Source organism: Eurosta solidaginis, chromosome 1, assembly GCF_040869045.1.
Source record: "Eurosta solidaginis isolate ZX-2024a chromosome 1, ASM4086904v1, whole genome shotgun sequence".
NCBI classification, from domain to species: domain Eukaryota; kingdom Metazoa; phylum Arthropoda; class Insecta; order Diptera; family Tephritidae; genus Eurosta; species Eurosta solidaginis.
In genome coordinates this window covers 192376518-192396900 of record NC_090319.1, presented here as the reverse complement: position 1 = coordinate 192396900, position 20383 = coordinate 192376518, and the positions used below count along the sequence as shown (strand labels likewise).

At 40.8% G+C, this 20383-nt stretch overlaps 1 protein-coding gene and 1 pseudogene across 3 annotated transcripts in view; both read left to right on the top strand.

The window, feature by feature from the left end:
- Cad96Ca (tyrosine kinase receptor Cad96Ca) overlaps window positions 1–20383 on the top strand; it is a 2297709-nt gene that overhangs the window by 1347240 nt on the left and 930086 nt on the right. The gene's annotated exons all lie outside the window — the stretch shown is intronic.
- On the top strand, window positions 7621–8466 carry LOC137240371 (protein YIPF1-like; annotated as a pseudogene).

The window sequence follows — 20383 nt, the reverse complement described above, 5'->3', positions numbered from 1 at the left end:
TCAGATGAATCCTCACCGCAACCAGTGAATCTACGACCGAGAAGGTGCTTGGAATGTACTGGCGTTCCATTTTGTTTCAAATTACAGTTTTCGAGAGTCCCAAGAGATGTTTTGCATGGAAGCCGACGCCCAACAAAATCAGAGGTTTTAAGTCTTACCATGTCAATATTTGATCCATTTGGTTATCTTTCAAATGTAGAACTATTAAGTCAAAAATTATATTACAACAGTTATGGCGTTTAAATATAGACTGGAAATCACCTATTCCAGAGCGTATTTATTCAGAGTGGTATGACTGGTATAAGGATCTAGACCAGGCCAGGAGTTTAAAAATCCCTCGTTGTTATCACGAAAGCTTTACTAAAGCTGAGGTAGACTTACATGTCTTTGTCGATGCCAGCGAACTTGCATATACCGCCGTAGGTTATTGGCGTATAGTCATTAATGACGATGTCCATTTAGTATTTGTAGCGGGAAAATCACGCTGTAGCCCAATTAAAGACTTGTCTGTATCTAGGCTGGAACTCTTAGCCGCAGTACTGGGTGTCCGTTTAAAGGAGTCAGTATTAATTGGCCACGAAGTGAAGCCGCAGAACGTAGCATTTTGGTCTGACTCAAAGACCGTATTGATTTGGATCAGATCAGACAGCCGTTGCTATAAACAATTAGTAGGGCACATAATTGCCGAGATTTTGGCGTTGGGTAGCCGGCAAACATAATCCCGCCGACGAGGCAACAAGACTGGAAACAAAAGTTTCTGCCAACTCTCGATGGATAAGTGGTCCAAAATTCCTGAAAGACTCCGAAGGAACTTGGGCAGTCTTATCAGACGCCAATGTTGAAAAATTTGCGATATGGAAAGACGTTCAAAATATTGTCACGGATATTAGCATCACTAAGCTATACCATCACTAAGGCGATGCTAAGGCCATGCTAAGCGATATTTACGTCAATAATTAAATCATGTATACACATATATAAGGCAGCCGAGAGATGTCACACACAGATGCATTTACTTATACGCCTATGTGTGCGCGAGAGACTGTAAACTACAAACATTCACATCAATAATTCAATCATTATGTATCTACATAAACGAATAAATAATTGCGTCTACACATATGTACCATGTACGTATACTTGCAGCTGAGAGTCAATGTACAAACACATGGATATATCTGAGATACTCCTATAAGTATGGAATGAGAAAAACTATAAAATTGTGCAATTGTAGTTACAGCTGAGATGTTTGAGAGCTAATGGACTAGTAGATTCTGGAAGCGCCTAGAAGATGCGAATTTTAAAGTCAAAGAGTATAAAAGGCGACAGATGTAGAGGCGCTGGAATTCAGTTTGATTTGAGTTGTCAAGCAGTTCCGATTAAGACGATATCTAGCGAGCAATAGCAGTATTATTTTGAAAGTCAGTTTCATTTAAGCAATCAGTTTGGTTATTAAGCCAGCTAATTGCAAAGTATAAGTGTTATATTGAAGTACTTTAATAAAGGCCATTTTTCCATTATTCAATATTGGAGTTATTTATTCAACAGTTTAGTGATACGAACTTAGCAAAAAGGCAAATAAGAGGATTTGCAAGCAAATTCGTTACAATATGTAGTGGCGGTCAACTTTGATTCTACAGTAATAGACTTAGATACATTTTCGAAATACTCTAAGTTGCTCAGGGTCAGGGTCAGGGTTAAAAGGGAAGAAGGGAAGAAAGTGTGTTCGATATCAGCTCTACAGCTTAAAGCGAAAAACGTTAATGAAACAGAAATATTTGTCTGTCGTTTTGTTCAGAGTAAAATGTACCCTGATGAAATACGTGAGCACGATGAACGGAGAGCATGTTTCGAAAAATAGTTCCTTATATAATCTCACACCAACGATCGATGAAGACGGAGTTTTGAGACACTCGAGGAGAATTTATAACGCCGAATTCGTACCCATGAATACGAAAAGACCGATTATTTTGCCGAGTAGACATCCAATATCCATCATGATTGCACGTTACTACCACGAGAAATATAAACATCAAAACCAGGATTCAATAATATGTGCCACAAGGAGAAAGTTCTGGATTTCCAATATACGTCGTATAGTCACTTCCCCTGCGAGGGAGTTCCAGTTGTGTAAAAATCGAAAAGCAAAACCAAAGCAGCCGCTAATGAGACAACTCCCAAGGGATCGCCTCACTGCTTACGTTCGAGTGTTCAGCTATACAGGAGTCGATTTTTTCGGATCGTACGTGGTAGCAGTCGGTCGTCGCCAAGAAAAGAGATGGGGTTGCCTCTTTACATGCTTAACAGTGAGAGCAATACATATTGAGTTGGCCAGGGATTTGTCTACTGACGCTTTTATACTATGCCTAAGAAATTACATAAACCGGCGAGGAGTGCAGGGGCACAAATTTCGTGCAGCTAGTAAGGAGGATTTGGTGTTGGTACAGAAAGGACTGGTCGAAGAAGGTACACGGCAGGGTATTGAATGGATATTCAATATTGGTAAAGAAAGGACTGGTCGAAGAAGGCACACGGCAGGGTATTGAATGGTTATTCAATTCATCTGGTGATTCATCGGCGAGAGGGGCATAGGAGCGAATGGTGCGCTGCGTAAAGAACGTACTGTCCTTCGCGCTTAAGACAAAGGTGCCACAAGTAGATACATTTGCAAACTTATTAATTGAAGCAGAAAATCTGGTCAATTCCCGACCATTAACTTATCTGGCCTTAGAAAACGATAGTGCGGAGCCCTTGACTCCAAACCATTTTATTTTGGTTTGTGCAAACGATGTTAAGACGCCGAGCGTAGATGAACGTATATGCGTAGGTAAACAATGACACATCCTGCAGCAAATGAAACAGACCTTTTGGAAAAGGTGGGTGTTGAGCAAATGGTGTCAAAGGGAAAAACCAATAACGGTGGGTGATGTAGTACTCGTCTGCGATGAGAACGAACGTCGAGGAGAATGGAAGCGACGCATCATAGTGGAGATATTTCCAGCACCAGATGGCCAAGTGCGTTCAGCTGCCGTAAAGACAAGTACGGGAAATTTTGCGGAGACCGGCTTCCAAGTTAGCTGTTTTAGACGTGGTTCGTGAATTTTCTGTAGCCCGTTCGATTCACGGGGGCCGGGATGTTGCGATTAAACTTAGATTTACATTTTATTATACACTTCTCTATCGATATTTGCTAAGATAGTATACTTTGAAAACGTTGATTATTTTAAAATGGCATCACTATAGTTAGTTTCGTTAATGTATAGAATTTAACGAAGCATCACTTATACATATGTATTCAACAATTTTAATTTCATTATGTTATTAACTATTATACTGTTACGAATATTAGCAAAACTAAGGAGTGGTGCCGTCTCTAAGCCGATGCTAAGCAGTGACGTGAATGCACATCAATAATTCAATCATTATGTATCTACATAAACGAAACAATAACTGCGTCTACATATATGTACCATGTACGTACACGAGCAGCGGAGAGTCAATGCACTAACACATGCATATACCTGAGATACTCCTATAAGTATGCAATGAGAAAAACTATAAAATTGTGCAATTGTAGTTACAGCTGAGAAGTTTGAGAGCTACTGGATTAGTAGATTCTGGAAGCGCCTAGAAGATGTATAAAGTTGTGCAATTGTAGATACAGCTGAAAAATTTGGGAGCTCATGGACAATGCTAGTAGATTCTAGAAGATGCGAACTAGGAAACCAGAGAGTATAAAAGGCCGCGGATGTAGAGGCGCTGGAATTCAGTTTGATTTGAGTTGTCAAGCAGTTACGACTAAGACGATATCTAGCGAGCAATAGCAGTATTATTTTGAAAGTCAGTTTCATTTAAGCTATCAGTTTAGTTATTAAGCTATTCGTTGCACAGTTTGAGTGTTATTGTGAAGTATTTTAATAAAGGCCATTTTTCCATTATTCAATATGGGAGTTATTTATTCAACAGTTTAGCGATACGAACCTAGAAAAAGGGCAAATAAGAGGATTTGCACCAAATTACAATACTAATAATTTATAACGAACGTGCGAAGGATTCAAACGAAGAGTAAGTTTTCCAGTTTTGCCAAAACCTTTTCTTTTATTATACCATATGTTATCTTTTAGATATTAAAACTTTGCTGTACACAATATAAAAGTGAATAAATGGCATGTTATGATATGCGTTGTTTTACTTTCGTTCGCTCGTTATTCCTGCCGTAACAGAAGTAGTAAGGGGGTCTGAACTAGCTAAACGTGGAATTACTAAGATTAACCTACTCGACAAGGACGAAATTAATCAGATTCTGTCAGAAATAGAAACACTACCTTACCAAAATATAATTGAGGCAATTGAATACGGAAAACTATCAACATATACAAATGGGGCTATGCTCCTCTACGTGCTATCAATACCCAAAATAAGAGAGAAGAAGTATAACCTACTGGTTACTCGCGCCGATATCTACGAAGGCAGGCAACTGGACCCTCCGTTCGATAAGATGCTCGTCAACTTGGAAGAAACATATGGACTCAAGGAAAATTGTTTGAAAATCAGTTCATCTACGATATGTGAATCAGAGTCCTTGACCAAATTGGAAGAGAATATCTGCCTACCTCGGTTGCTGAAAGGCGGTGACGCTGCCAATTCATCAGGCGCAATGGAACGATAATCGAATTGATAAACGATAACACAATTTTTATCTCAAACTACCAAGGTGTAGTAACGTTACTAGTAATATAAATGGCACCTACTGTCAAGCCGGGGCACTCTCTATGGGCTTATGCTCCGGAATGACTCAAATTATGGGAATGAGACGGGAGAGATAAAGTACACCAAAATGAAAATGAATTAGTTTGAATTCGGTACAATGGTTTTATTATATTTAAATAATAAAGTATAAAAAAAGATGAAAATACAAAGGTATGTATTTAACTTTAAATTACCTTCGATGTGATAACTGCTCCGATGCTCCTGACTGCAGTTGTTGAAAGTCAAAAAGGAAAGAAAAACGAAAAGCAACTAGGATTTATATCGGACCGGCCGATCATAGGCCCTTTCGTTCAGTTTCTCCTTAATTCGGACTCTAACATGCATTTGTGTGCAACAGTTAGACAATAAAAAAGTGCACATTAGGGTGGCACGAGATATTTAGCTTATCGGCCTAAACATCCCGGCCCCCTTGCGGTAAGAAAGCATATGTGTCTAGGGCAGCCGCAGAAACTACCATTTCGAAAGCTGTAAATGTTGTTAACTAGAATATAAGAAAACATACGTGGATTAAATTCAATTGCACTGTCCAATATATCTATCGAAAAAAAGAATGTGTTAGAGGCGATGCAATATTGTCACAATTTAAATATTAATTCAAAATTTCAAAATAGGAGGTTTTGCATTTAGGCGCCTCATATAATATTCATTATTTGAAAGAAAAGAAATAATTTGTAAAACCTTAAGTTTAATGTTAAAAAGTTTAGACATTGGTGACTCCGGAGAGTACCCACCCAAATATCGTGCTTTGAGCTAGAAGAGGTCCGAATGTATTCGGTAGGAGGCCAGGTAACAAGATTTCTCCGTAGATGTCCGCTCCAAGAACTAAACGGATGGGCGTCGACCTATAAAATTGAGGGTCTGCCAGCCGAATGTGGGTGTAGCTGCTGGCTATCGACGAGTCCAGATTGCCCCCTGGCGACACCCTCTGATAATATGGGATTAGGGTAGCGTATGTGGATATACGTTTATTTTCGCCATGCTTCCTTCTTAGACGCAGAGTACAGCTATCTTGCTCACTGATCCTGGACGGTGTTAATCCTAATTCATATGCCAAATCGGATGAAATGATTGTATGTGTTGAGCAGGCGTCAATGAGGGCTCTGACAGGGTGGAGACGTCCCATCGCTTCTACTCTTACCACTGCGGTGGGTGCAATAACGGGGTTAGCCGCAATGTTGGTTGACTGGCTGCGTGTTGTCCTATTAGACCATTGCGAAAGGTCGTCGGCTTATGAAGCTGGCGTGAAGTACTTATATCCTTCCCATGTCGCTGTCGATGCAGGTGGAGAGGCCTTGACTCCACTTCGCGCTTGGCGACTTTATTTTGTCGGGTAGGATGTTGGCGTTCGTGTTGTAAGCGGGGTTGGGGAGACCGAGTCTCCAATCCCCTGGTAAGGGCCGGGCGAAGAGGCCGTGCCTCCGCTCCAGACCGAAATACGCCGTAATTTGTTTGGGATTCAGGACGAAGAGGTCTGGTCTCCATTCCAATCTCCGAGGCGTATAAAGAGATTACGTCTTCGTCTTCTTCTTCAGCTACTTGCGTGCTCCAAGGTTTGCTGCGTGCTTCCCAAAGAAGGTTTAATTCTTCGTTGTCGTCCTCTAGGTGGAGAGTTGAGTGGTGCTTCTTGCCGAACTGACGGCATCTCCCTTGACTTGTGCATTCCCTAGTGAAATAGTCCATGGCCAGGCAATTTCCACAGAATGACCCTTTTAGGGCTTCGCGGAGTAGTTCCTCTGGTGTCTTGGCGCGGTATATGGGGCACAGACGTATAGGGTGTTTTTTTTTTCACATAGATGGCACTTTTTGTTCAGGCTTGATGAACCCTCAGCATGCTGTTTTAATGCGCGGAACCGACCCATTTCTCCTGAAAAGGTTTTGGTTATAACTCTTAAAAAAAATGATTTGAGTCGGTTTTTTTACTGAGGTCGGGTGGCGAGAGATTTGACGATTTGTGTCGGGCGTCGAAAATTTTCGCTTGTTAATTTTGTTATAGATCATGCGATAGCAAATGTGACTATGGCCTAACATTAAATTGAGCAGTTTGAGTGCCCGTGTATTAAAATGACGGATATGTGATTGTCTTAAAGTGCCAATAGACGGCGCGCTTGCAACATCCTAGAGCAGCTGACAGATCGACATATTCTAAAACGTGATTGGTGATCACAAAATATTCAAAACCACAAAAGCTGCTGTTTGAAATTTACGTGTCGTGAAAAAATAAAGTATTTACGCATATTACTAAGATGTCTATACGTATATAGGATTTTGTTAGCAGGCAACATTCAGTCAAAAATATGGCGAAAACAAAAAAGTAGAAAACCATAATCTGCCATCAATGAGGTAGTTAAACGTGAATGTACAATACATTTGTCCAAACGTGTGCATAATATTGGCTTCAAGAAGCGCGCACCACGCGCTATCAAAGAAATACGCAAGTTTCCAGAAAAAGAAATGGGTACCAATGATGGGAGAATAGACACACGCCAGAATAAGCACATCTGGTCAAAGGGTATTCGCTCCGCTCCAGTTCGCGTGCGTGTACGTCTGGCACGCAGGAGAAACGACGATGAAGGGTCACCCAACAAACAGTAAATGTTGAATCCAGCGATGATTGAACAGAACAATTTTTGGCATGTATCAATGCAGTTAAGCTAAACGTCCGTGGTTAGGAGTTTATTAAAAGTACATATTAAAGTTAATAAATGCATTTTATATTTGCAAAAAAAAAAATGTGCATGAAATTTGAAAAAGGAAAGCATTAAAGTTCATAACGATGAAAAGTGCTGTGCATAAAAAAATAAAGTTTTTACGCATATTAGTAAGTTGTCTATAGTTCTTTAAATATAAAATATGCAGTCAAGTGGCTCCAATGAGTTACGCCAATTTTCCGATTACAACAGTGCCAATAGTGTAAGCAGTCTGCCAGCACAAATAAAGTAAATTCTCCAAGCCATTCGTCTGGCGCTGCAAGTGGTGGAGGCTTTGGTAATAATGCGCTCAACGATTAAAGGTATGATATGTCCAACTCTGCTGGTATATTGGGTGATTTTGGTTTGGGTAGATATGCAGGCTGATGCTGGTGCAACAAGGTATCCTTACGATGGAATATTACCAGCAATTCCTTAATGTAGACGCTTTTGTTGTATTGGAACGTATTGCGAATTCAATGATACAGAAACGTGCTGGTGAAAATTATTTGCGTTTGCGTATTGGACACAACCCCGATTTGTATGGCCCCTTCTGGATCACTGTAACGTTGATCTTCTCGATTGCTATAAGTGGTAATATAGCTAGCTATTTGCACCACGCCAAGGATAACTACCATTGACGTTATAATTTTCATTTGGTATCTTATGCTGCTACTTGTATTTCCAACTATGCCAATCTTTTTCCAATGGCGTTATGGGCTGTACTCAAGTATAGCTTGAAACCAATTACTGATGACGTGGAAACTGAAAGTGCCAACTAATCCCCTTCTCTATTGTCCCTAATGTGCTTCTATGGTTATTCACTCTATATATATATACACCCGTATCCATGCTTTGGGTCATACAGATAGGCTTACTACAATGGCTAGTTGTTATTACCGCGGCTCTACTCTCTGGCTCTGTCTTAAATATCGTACTTACACCTGCTCTGCGCAATTCTAAATTATCTTTATTTCTCATAATTGGCATGGCAAATACTTACATATGAGTACAATATACATATGCCACAATAGCTGATGGTATTAAAATGTTTAATTCCAAATGTATATTATTTAATTGCCATTTTTCTATAGACTTAATAAACTTCTAAGTTATGGATAATGAAAATAAAAGGCAATAAGAAGTATAATTATACTAAAAAAAAGAAAAACCAAGTACTATCATCGGTTTGTTATTTCAAAACATTAATACATATTAGGTACCTACATTAGGCCTATTTTGGTTTCGTGTTTGTTGTCACGAAGACATTAATTTAGTTTTGGGTGTGATATTTTAAGAAAAATATTCGTTGATTTAAAAATTTAAGTTATGCTTTCAATGACGTATTTCTCGCATATTTCTTAGAAAATTTCAACAAATTTTCCATTCAAAAGAAACTTTCCACGCTGAAAACGTCAAATAAGATATTGGTTCATAGTGACTAAAACGCAGTTCTGCTCATCTGTCGGGCAAACAAAACTAAAGGGATATATTAACGAGTATTTACAGTGGCAGATTGGTTTTTCCTTCTTCGTTGGATTCCTAAAGGGCCTCGTTAGGTGGGAACGAGAGCGGTGGCGCGGTTTCTTCTGGCTTCTTCGCGTTATCCGGTGGAAGTAAAATCAGCTTGGTCAGTGGCCTCGTCACTTCGCCCCTGTCAGTTGTGAAGTCGACAACTCTGACCCGGTCATCGGGACCAGGGTGGAGGTTGGCTATTCGGCCTAATCGCCATTCGTTAGGAGGGAGATTGTCCTCTTTTATTACTACAAGATCCCCAGTTTTTATATTTGTCTTGGGATATTTCCATTTATTGCGCTTCTGTAGCTCAAAAAGATATTCGTTTTTCCAACGCTTGCAGAAGTGTTGGGGTAAAATTTTAGGTTCTGCCACCGGTTTACTACTGAGGCCGGATTCTCGTTGGAATCAACTTCCGGCGGAGCTAACAGCTGTCCCCCTACTAGGAAGTGGCCTGGGGTTAGAGGCTCTAGGTCAGTGGGTTCGTTTGAGGATGGGCTAATTGGGCGGGAGTTGAGGCATGCCTCAATTCGGCACAGTAGGGTAGTAAGCTCTTCTTAGGTGAACTTGTGCCCCGTTGCCATTTTCTTAAAATGGGTTTTACAACTTTTTACTCCTGCCTCCCACAATCCTCCCATGTGTGGTGAGGCAGGAGGAATGAAGTGCCACGAAAACGTTTGATGGCTATACCTAGTTATAGTTCTATCCCTCGTTTCTGCGATAAGCGCTTTAAATTCGGATCGCAACGACCGAGCAGCTCCGACAAAGTTAGTGCCATTGTCGGAGTAAATATTTTTCGGACATCCTCGCCGGCCGATAAATCTGTCAAGGGCAGCTAAAAATATAGGGGTACTAAGATCTGTGGTAGCTTCCAAGTGAATCGCTTTGGTCGCAAAACAGATAAAAAGGCAGACGTAACCTTTTGAGATCCGGCATCCTCGGCCGCAATAACTTTTGACTTCAAAGGGACCGGTAAAATCGACACCTGTATTCGTGAAGGCACGAGAGAAGGTTGTGCGTTCCTTTGGTAATATTCCCATAAGTTGTGTTTGAATCCGTTTTTTATAGATGGTGCAAGTTTTGCAGTTATGTATGACGGTTCTGATCAGGTTCTTGGCTTTGGGGATCCAGTATTGTGTGCGAATGAGACGCAGCATTAACTGGTTTTCCCCATGGAGTGCCACCTGATGAATGAACTTGACGAGAAGGCGGGAGAACTGGCTGCCATAGGGCAGCACTATAGGGTGACGTTCTTTAAATAGTATATCTTGCGAAGCGCCAAGACGACCGCCTACTCTTATGAGATCATTCTTATCCAGAAAGAGGTCAAGGGGTAACAGTTCACTTTTCGTTTCTATTAACTCCTGTGATTTTAATTTCGAAAATTCCTTCCCATAGTAATATTTCTGTTGGATATGTATCAAGCGTTGGGTCATTGTTTCGATTTCTTCTGGGGAAATTAACAGAGATTTAAAATGGAACGAGGTTTTTGTTTTTGGATGAGTCCTTTGGATAAATCTCCTCACATAAGAGAGTACTCTTAACGCTCTGGGCAAATCTGAAAACCTATCGAGAATGTCTGTTCTATTGTCAGTTCTGGCTATCGCGTGAGCTTGAACCTTTTTTTCTCTATTGTTGTGTCGTAGTTGCCCTCTTGTATAGGCCAATGGGATACGTCCTCTTGTAGCCAAGAGGGCCCCTGCCACCACAACGAATTTTTTATCATTTCATACGCTGGTAACCCTCTGCTGGCTAAGTCAGCTGGGTTGGCAGCTGACTCCACATGCAGCCAATTTGTATTTCCCACTTTTTCGACTATTTTCGGTTTGCGATGGGCGACGAATGTAGACCATGAACATGGCGGCTTTCGAATCCACCCCAAAACGATTGTTGAGTCAGTTCATAAATACATTTCCACCTGCCCTATGTTGAGGTTGTTGATGACTGAATTCATCATATCCGCCAAAAGTACAGCTCAACAGAGTTCCAACCTTGGGAGTGATACCGTTTTTACAGGGGCTACCTTGGTTTTTGCTAGAAGCAAGTTAACAAAAACTTGGCCATCTTTCTTGACCCTGAGGTACGCCGTGGCTGCGTAGGCTTTTTCAGACGCATCACAGAAACCGTGGAGTTCGATGCTGTCTCCCGGCGAAAAATATACCCAACGCGGAATCTTGATATTGTCTATTTCATGGTAGTGTTGAGTAAAGTTCTTCCAGCGTTCCAGCGTTGTAGTGGAAACTACCTCGTCCCAACCCGTACCTTCCAACCAAATACTTTGCATAAGTATTTTGGCTACGACTACTATTGGCGCGAGCCATCCTAGTGGGTCGAATAGTTTGGCTATGGATAGTACTTCCCTTTTTGTAAGTTCCTGGTCTGTTTCCAATGGCCTTGCGGTAAAGTAAAATAAGTCGCTATGCGCGTTCCATCGTATTCCAAAAGCTTTTACTGTGTTGGTATCTTCGAATGCCAAAAAGTCCTCACTGAGTAGATGTTGCTTAGGGATGTCCTTAAGAATTTCTTCACAGTTGGAAGTCCATTTTCGTAAAGGAAATCCTGCTGAATGTAGAGCTTTCGTGATTTCGTCTCTTGCCTTTATGGTTGTTTCGATTGTGTGCCCTCCCGCTAACACGTCGTCCACATACATACATTTTCGCATTTTTCCACAGGGAGAGAGCTTTCGACATCGTCAGCTAATTGTAGCAATGTGCGTATCGCGAGATAAGGTGCACAGTTTATACCGAATGTAACCGTTTTTATCTCATATATATTAAGAGATTCTTTTGGGCTGGCACGAAAGACTATACGCTGATACTTGGTATGATCTTTGTTCATCCATATTTGTCGATACATTTTCTCGACGTTTGAGTAAAACACGTATCGATATAATCTGCAGCGTAGAATAAGTATTGGAAGATCTGCCTGAAGTAGCGGACCCGGGAGTAAAATGTCATTTAAGCTTTTACCATTAGCCGTCGGGCTCGAGGCATTGAAGACAACACGGACCTTCGTGGAGGTACTTTCGGCTTTTATGACAGCGTGGTTGGGTAGGAAATAGTTGTCGATTGCATCTGCTGATATGCTCCTACCAATTTTTGACATATGCCCCAATGTCTCATATCGCTTAGAACCCTTGTGTACTCTTTTTGCAACTCAAGATTTTTTGCGAGCCTTGTCTCATTTCGGAAGAATTGAGAGCACGCTCTTTTAAGAGAAGAGCCTAAGCATATAATTGCAGGAAATTCTTGTTTGAAGGGGAGGGACACTATATATTTCCCATCTTCGTGCCTTTGCGTAGATTTTTCAAATAAATCTTCACAAAATTTATCGTCTGCGCTCATAGCTTTATTTGCAGGGATGTTTTCTAACTCCCAGAAAGCCGATAATTGTTTATCTAAGTTAACTTTGCTATGATACGTTACTATGTTATTGGTTGGATTTTGTGGTTCTGTGCGGCCGGTTAATATCCAGACAAACATAGTTTCTTGTGCCAAAAGCGTGCTCAGTACATTTTTCTTCAGGCCGCTAAGAATTATTTGGGGATATAAATCGCCTCCCAGTATCAGATCTACTTCTTCGTTTACATAGAACCATTTATCCGCTAGAACCAAATCTGGAAATGCCTGCATAGTCATAGCGCTGATATGACAGGATGGCAGATTACCAGTCAGTTTGGCTAAAACTAGCACCGTGGAATGCATGCGGAAAATTGGATCAACTGGCGATCATTTCTATGTTGCATGCTTCTTTAATTGGCACAACGCTGGAGTCTGTGATGCCCGAAACTTGAGCTCGGATCTTTCTAGCGGGAAGCTTGATTCTGCGTTTGAGTCGTTCAATAATGAAGGAAGACTCAGAGCCAGAGTCGATAAGTGCCCTAGCGGAAAAAATCTGTGTCATTAATGTGGATATTGACCCTTGCCGTACCGAGAAGTACCGGAAATAGCATTCGCGTGACAAGACACTACAGTATTTGTGTGCTTCTCAGTGGATGTATTTTTCTCCCGATTAGTTTGGGCCTGCTTGGAAGTCGAGGGTATATCGTCGGACTTGTGCTGTTCCGATGATGAAGTCCGATGTGCTGTTGTCTTTTGCTGATTTGTCTGCAGATGTAGGAGCGTGTTATGTCGTGAGTGGCATTTATTACAATTGTATGCGCTTGTACATCTCGACACAGTATGGTCACAGCTTAGACAAGACAACCGTTTTCCTTTTTGATAAAGTTGAATCTATCCTTGGGTGTAAGCTTTAAAAAACGTGAACAAGTGCGCAACTTATGATCATTAGTGCGGCACATTTTACACATGAACTTGGTAACACTTGCTTGGAATGTACCAAGTTTCTTCGGGGTGGTTTCGTGACGTGTAGGTTGCGGCTTCGGTGCCTTCACCTTACCCTTCAAACCGTATAGTTTTTCCAGGGTTTGAAACCTGCTAGATAGGAACTTGTCCATATCCTCCCATTTTGGCAAGCCACTTTTTTGTTCGATGGTTTGCTCCCAAAGTGCCAGAGTATTTTCTGGTAATTTTGTGGAACAGAGATAAATAATTATTGCATCCCAATTACAAATATCAACTTGGTGACACGTGAGGGATGACAAGCAATTGTTAATATCTCTTTGCAGTCTTTTTACGGAGCTACCACACTCACTTTCAATTTGACTAAGGTTGAAAAGAATTTTTAATTGCGTATTTACGAGGATACGCTTATTTTCGTATCTCTCGCACAAGTTTTTCCAGGCCATAGTAAAGCCCTCATTTGTTAGAGGACATTTTTTTACTATATCTCTGGCTTCACCCTGGGTTTCGTTGGTGAGATGACATAATTTTTCAACCCCATCGAGGTCCTCGTTTTTAATATATATAGCCGAGAACATGTCTCGAAAAGATGGCCAAGAAAGATAGTCACCTTTAAAAACCTCTGTCTCGCATGGAGGTAGGCGAACATGGTGTTTGCGTTCGGTCTTTTTTTGGGTTGACTGTTCCAGGTTCTCTCTTTCTACTTTATTCAGGATTTCTAATTGGGCCGTTATAGCAGACATACATTTTATATAACTATTCATAGATAGTTTGTGTTTCTTTTTTACGGCCTTATTATCTTCTTTTGAAAGACCCTCTTGTTTCACTAAGTCGTCATAAGCCTTTGTGGTAGCCTGCCACATGCCTTTCAACTCTTCTTGTTGTATCAAAAGAGTATGCTTTTTGGCATCTTTTGTGGCGCTGTTATCTGTCTCAAAGTCAGTTACTGCTTCAGCAAAGCATATGTAAGCATCCATTTTGGAGTATAATGTATGGACAGCTTAAGATATAAATGTTTGAGATGGTTCAGAACAGCTGGTGGTTTAATAGTAGTTACTACGAAATGGCCAAGACAGTGGCAAGGGGAACTAAGAACCGGATACAATATAATGGTTTTTTAAATATTTTATTGTTTATATAGCAAATGTGTGTCAAATGTATATATGTATGTGTATATTATAAACTATCCTATCTCGCCACCCGACAGTGCTATTTGTATTTATGTTGACACAAAAAATATGTGCCAAATAATGTTGTACTATGGACTACCAATGGGTTTTCAAGATAAGTGATATTTTTGAGCAACAAATATAAAAGGAAATGAAATAATCAGGTGAAAAAAAACTTGAGATGTTTATGAAAAAGTGTGGTTATGAAAAACCTTAGTGCAGTGTTTTTGGAGTAAATGTTATGTTGGTTATGTTAACCGAAAAAACAAATGCATCAACAGCCCGTTTCTGTATCGAATATTCTTACCTTTGGTTGGGGGAATACTCGAGTGCAAAGGTGCTGCGTGCCAGCTTTAAACTAACACAAACACTAGCGCACTTCTGTTGCACAAAAAATTAAACCACTTGCTCAACACTAAAAAAACGTCTGTTTTCCACGCACTCGTGAATAAAATTTTCTCACAAAATCTTATTTAATTATCTCAAAAATATTTTAGTGCAATTTAACACCCACGTACCTTTGATTTTATGAATATGGTGATGTGTTGAAGTGATGGAAAAAGTTGTTGTGTTAAGCCGGGTTTAGCAATACAGCAATTCCGCTGTTTTGGACTGTATTTCAAGTATGTTCCGGTTCGTTTTCCTACGGGGAGATGGACCAAAATGTCAAGTCGGGGCACTCTCTATGGGCTTATGCTCCGGAATGACTCAAATTATGGGAATGAGACGGGAGAGATAAAGTACACCAAAATGAAAATGAATTAGTTTGAATTCGGTACAATGGTTTTATTATATTTATATAATAAAGTATAAAAAAAGATGAAAATACAAAGGTATATATTTAACTTTAAATTACCTTCGATGTGGTAGCTGCTCCGATGCTCCTGACCGCAGTTGTTGAAAGTCAAAAAGGAAAGAAAAACGAAAAGTAACCAGGATTTATATCGGACCGGCCGATCATAGGCCCTTTCGTTCAGTTTCCCCTTAATTCGGACTCTAACATGCATTTGTGTGCAACAGTTAGACAATAAAAAAGTGCACATTAGGGTGGCACGAGATATTTAGCTTATCGGCCTAAACACCTACGTTATCCAGTTAAGTAACGAAACGATAAAAATTGGCAACCAAGTGTTCTCCAGCAACGAAGCAATCACGGCTCAAGCCTTGCCAGCTGTACTAGCAAACGTCAAAAACCACACTACAAAGATCAATCTGGAGTACGTTCATTATATCACGATGGAAAACGTTAGATATCTAGGGTATGTAAATGAGAAAACTTATATTCTCGTTAGTCACGGAAGCTGCCTCGATATTCGCAATAGACCTCATCGTCACCATGCTATGGAAATTGTATACCAGGAAGCTAGATATTCCACCAGTTCAAACTCCAATCCAATTGGCCACAAACACAAAGATCTTCAAGGGCCAATCTGCTCATGAAATCCCTAACCTGAACGAAGCGCACCAGTCAAGCCAGTCAGAATCAACATTACGCCAAGTAGCCAGATCGACTCTATAAAAGATATAGCCCCTTAACATTTTTCATGGTTCGTTCTGCGGGACGCAGATCTTTAAAGGGGGAGGAGTTATAACAGCAGTATCCAGCGGTTGACCCATTTACTCACGTTGCTGTGCATGTGACCGCGCTATGTTGCGTGTTGAAGTTTCGCTGACGCGACGCACGCGTAGAATAAGCGGAAGTTAATTGGAACAACGATTGGTGTAGTTAAAGAAATTGTGAGTGAACAGCATAATCTAGTTTTAGTTAAGTAAACTATTTTTTATACAATAATTGATTAGCATAGCATAATTACTTTAACATAAGAGCTTAGCTGCTAGGTAAAATACTTTGTTCGAGTTAGTTCAGTTTGGATCGTGCAAGAGCACTGAATAAATTTTATAACGTTAACATATTTCTCGCGTTTATTGTAATTCGGTGAATGGGCAGTTCACCGCAACTTATATATAAATAGCTTTATAGTAATAATGAAAAGAAAATAAATTTAGTAATAGAGTAGCTTCAAGACTTTTTGGAAAAAATTTTGGAAGATAATTAAAACCTGGTAATTAAGTAAAATTACTTTAAAGGTTAAATTTATTGAATTTTAAGTTTTAATAGCAATACAAGTATGAGCTGAGTAATAAGCACAATTTAGTGATGTTGCGAGTAATTTTGCCGTTTTGAGTTCGGATATCCGCCACTCGGACATTATTATCAGATCCGAGATGGAGATCGTCCTTGACCACGACTAAGTCTCCGACTCTGATGCTGGGTTGTAGGGTTTTCCATTTTTGCGTTTATGCAACTCTTCTAAATATTCGGTTTTCCAGCGATTGCTAAACTGGTGGTGGAGAAATTTCAGTTTTTGCCATTTATGAAGGAGGCTAAGGTTGTCGGCGTTGGGTTCTGGGAGAGATAACAGGGGGACACCGCGTAAAAAGTGTCCTGGAGTTAGAGCGAGTAAATCATTGGGGTCTTCAGACATTGGTGATAGGGGTCTAGAATTGAGGACCGCTTCAGTACGGACGAGAAGTGTCGTTAACTCTTCGAATGGGAATTTATGGTTTCCCGCAATTTTATTGAAATGAATTTTGAAACATTTAATTGCGGCTTCCCAAAACGTGCCCATGTGAGGAGCATAAGGTGGAATAAATTGCAACGAGAGGCCTTAGATCACATATTTTTCGGCGATGTCGGAGGCAACTTCCCTTAGAAATAGAGAGAGTTCCCTTTGAAGTGCTTGTTGAGCGCCGAGGAACGTTTTTCCATTATCTGATATGATTTTACTAGGGAGGCCACGGCGGCCGACGAAACGAGCTCTAAAGGGCGGCTCTAAAGGCCTCCGTGGTTAAGTCAGAGCAGACTCCGAGATGAATAGCTTTTGTTGAGAAACATACGAACACACAAACATAAGATTTTGTGTACGAAGCTCGGCGTAACGGGGAGGTTTTTACCAGAAAGAGGCCGGCAAACTCTACTCCTGTGGTGCGGAAGGGTACGGTATAACGTACGTCTTTCGGCTGGTAGAGGGGCCATTATCTGCGAATTCATCTCTTGCTTGTAGACAGTACATGTTTTGCAATTAATATTCGTGTTGCACCATTCTGATCATAAGTTGTTTTTCTGCATGGAGGAGATTTAAGTGGATAAAATCGAGAAAGAGGCTGCAGAATTTTGAGGATTGTGGAATTATTATGGGAAAATGTTCGTTGTCAAGATGGGACGCATTTCTTAGACGCCCGTTTACACGTAATAAACCCCTTTTGTCTAACGTCGGATTCAGGCTTAGTATAGGACTTTTTGCTTATGGGTGTCGGTGCCTTTAAGGATGAAATCGTATCTCCATAATACATTTGTTGCGTTTGTAGGAAGAGCCGTTCCTTTGCACATTTACTTCTTCGTGGGATAATGAGACAGTCGGGGGGATGGGGGTCCTTTTGCCTTATGAATGAAGCGGTAGATGAAGGACATTACTCGTAGAGCACGAACATAGGAAGGGAAGCGCTGCATTAAAACGATGCTTTCTGTGGTGCGAAGAGCGACAATTTGTTTTTCCTCTAGGGGTCGGTTGAGGAGTGGTGGTTGGCCAGAACTGAGAGGGTTTGGCTAACCATTCTGGTCCGTTCCACCAGAGTGGGTAGTGGACTAAGTCATGAGGCCGAAATCTTCGAGTTCCTAGATCCGCTGTGTTATTCTTTCTGACTACATGTCTCCACATCGCGCTGTTGACATTTTGAATGATCTGAGAGGTGCGGTTAGCCACGTATGTTTTCCACATATGGGGTGGCTTTTCTAACCATGCTAGCACTATTGAAGAATCCGTCCATAGCATTAATTCGTGAGGTGTTTTAATTGAGATCGAACTTGGTTGATTAATTTTGAAAGAAGAACTGCTCTGCAAAGTTCTAATCGAGGGAGACTGACCGTTTGTAAGGGAGCGACTTTACTTTTAGTCACAAGCAGGTGACAAACGTATACGTTTGGAGATTGCTGTGTTCTTATGTATACACAGGCGCAGAATGCTTTTTCAGAGGCACCTGAGAAACCGAGTATTTGTGTGGGTATGTCGGTGGAGAGTTGAACCCAACGGGGAATCTTTATGTCGCTTATTGCCGTGAGACTTTCGTGGAAAGCCGTCCATTTTTGGAGAGCGCCGGGTTTGACTTCTTCATCCCAGTCAGTTCCTTCCATCCATAGTTGCTGCAGTAGGATTTTTGCTGTGATCGTAATTGGCGATAGCCATCCTGCCGGGTCGAAAATTTCGCTACCGCCGACAGAATTTACCTTTTCTTCCGTGAGTTATTCGACGAACTGGGGTCGTAGGAGTACGTGAAGGAGTATGTAATGGCATTCCATCTTATTCCAAGCGTTTTTGTAGAGCTGGAGTTCTGTAATTTGGGGAAATCTTTGTCTAATAGATCTGAGTGTGATATGCCTTCGAGTAGTTTTGTGTGGTTTGCCGTTATTTTTCTGAGAGGGAAACCTCACGATTTGAGCGCTTCGATGATTTGGGTCATAGAGTCGAGTGTGGACTGTATTTATATCCGCCGGTGAGGATGTCATCTACATATGTTTCATGCAGAAGTACATTGTTGGCTAGCGGGTATTCTTCTTTGGTGTCTTCGGATGATTGGCAGAGGGTTATAATCGCGAGATAGGGTGAGCAGTTGACACAAGAGGTAACTGTTTTTATCTTGAAATCTTCAAGTTTGGAGTTAGAAGATCTACGAAAGAGGATTGGTTGATAATATTGATCTTCTGGGTAGACAAGAATTTGGCGGTACATTTTTTCTATGTCACCGCTGAACACGAACTTATAGAGGCGCCATTGTAATATGACTACCATTAAATCCGTTTGTAGAATTGGGCCAGTGCGTAGTACGTCATTCAATGAATTTCCGGAGTGATAGGGTTTGGAAGCATTGAATACTACTCGTACTTTTGTTGTTTTACTGTCGGGTTTTATGACAGCTTGGTGAGGCAAATAGAAGGAGAGGTATTTGCCTTTGTCAATAACTTCGCGAGGTGAAGTGGGCTCTATTTGGTCCAGAGTTAAGTATTCTTCTAATACTTCGGAATAATTTTCTTTTAACTCTGGTTTTTTCTCTAGGGTTCTTTCTACGCTGATATGTTGCTGCTGAGTAGCTGGTCTTGAATGACCGAGAGCTATTTTTTCTGGGAAGTCTTGCTTGAAAGGGAGTTTTACCATATATCTACCATCTTCTTTTCCAATAGTGGTATTTTTGTAGAGTTCCTCGCAAAATATATCGTTTTCCGAGAGGGATGAGGTTGGTTTAACTTCTTCTTGTTCCCAAAATTTTTTAAAGAGATCGTTTAAGGATTTATCTGGACTATCGATTACTAGGGTGCAGAATGCGGAGGTTTTTGCGTTGAGAGGGCCCCTCAAAATCCAGCCAAATATAGTTTTCTGGGCGAAAAGACTCCCCGCAACGTGGGTCTCAAGGCCATTTAGTAGGATTTTCGGGATTATATCGCTACCAATTACCATGTCTATTCTTGCAGGGGAGAAGCACTTGGGGTCTGCCAAGGTGAATGAAGATAACTCCTTTAAGTCTAAATTTTCCGCTTTAAATGAGGGCAGGAAGTGAGTTAGCTTTTGAAGAATTATCGCCTGAGTTTGGATTTGAATTTTTGAATCTACTGAACAAATTGTTAATAAACAGGTTTTGTTTGAATTCTGGACTACGCCTCCGCTCATACCCATTATTTTGTAGCCAGGTTTTTGAGTAGGTAACCTGAGTTGGGTTTGTATACATGAGGATACATATGTTTTTTCGGAACCTGTCGATTAACGCACGGAGTTTGAAGATTTCTCCTCGATCGAGAATCGAGACTATAGCGGTTAGCAGTAAATTTTTTTCTTTGCTGCATGAGAACAGCGACAGAGTTTTATCATTTTATTGTTGCGCTGTCTTATTT